This window comes from Sinocyclocheilus anshuiensis, unplaced genomic scaffold (genome assembly GCF_001515605.1).
Source record: "Sinocyclocheilus anshuiensis isolate Anshui unplaced genomic scaffold, SAMN03320099.WGS_v1.1 scaffold1945, whole genome shotgun sequence".
Taxonomy (NCBI): domain Eukaryota; kingdom Metazoa; phylum Chordata; class Actinopteri; order Cypriniformes; family Cyprinidae; genus Sinocyclocheilus; species Sinocyclocheilus anshuiensis.
The window spans coordinates 160,728-161,263 of NW_015538042.1; positions in this window are offsets into that span (position 1 = coordinate 160,728).

The following is a 536-nucleotide window of genomic DNA, read 5'->3' on the forward strand; positions in this document are numbered from 1 at the left end:
AGGAAGGGCTCTCGATCCCCTGTCGAGCCTCGGAATGGCTTTCGATCCCCAGTTTAGCCCAGGAAGGGCTTCTGATTCCTTGTTAAGCCCAGGAAGGGCTCCTGATTCCTCGTTAAGCCCAGAAAGGGCTCCTGATCCCCAATTAAGCCCAGGAAGGGCTCCGGATTCCTCGTTAAGCCCAGGAAGGGCTCCTGATTCCACCTTGGTCCTCAGTCGCTCCGGCTCTGCCGCAGATCTCTGGATCTCCGCCTCCGCTTCGGTCGCCAGAGTCCTCGGCTCCACCCTGGCCCCCTGGATCCTCGGCATCCCCCTGGCTCGTTGGCTCTCCATCTCCGCCTCGGGCATATCCACCACCTGCTCCGCCACCATTGGTCGGCCCCCTGGAGTCGGTGGCCATTCCTCCTCCATGGCTCCTCCCTCCATCGGCTCCACCGTGGGCCGCTGTTATGGCTGTGGAATAGAAAATGTTTACTATTGTCATTTTGCATTATTGACACACTATTTTCCTAATTAATGCTGTACAGTTGCTTTGAAAA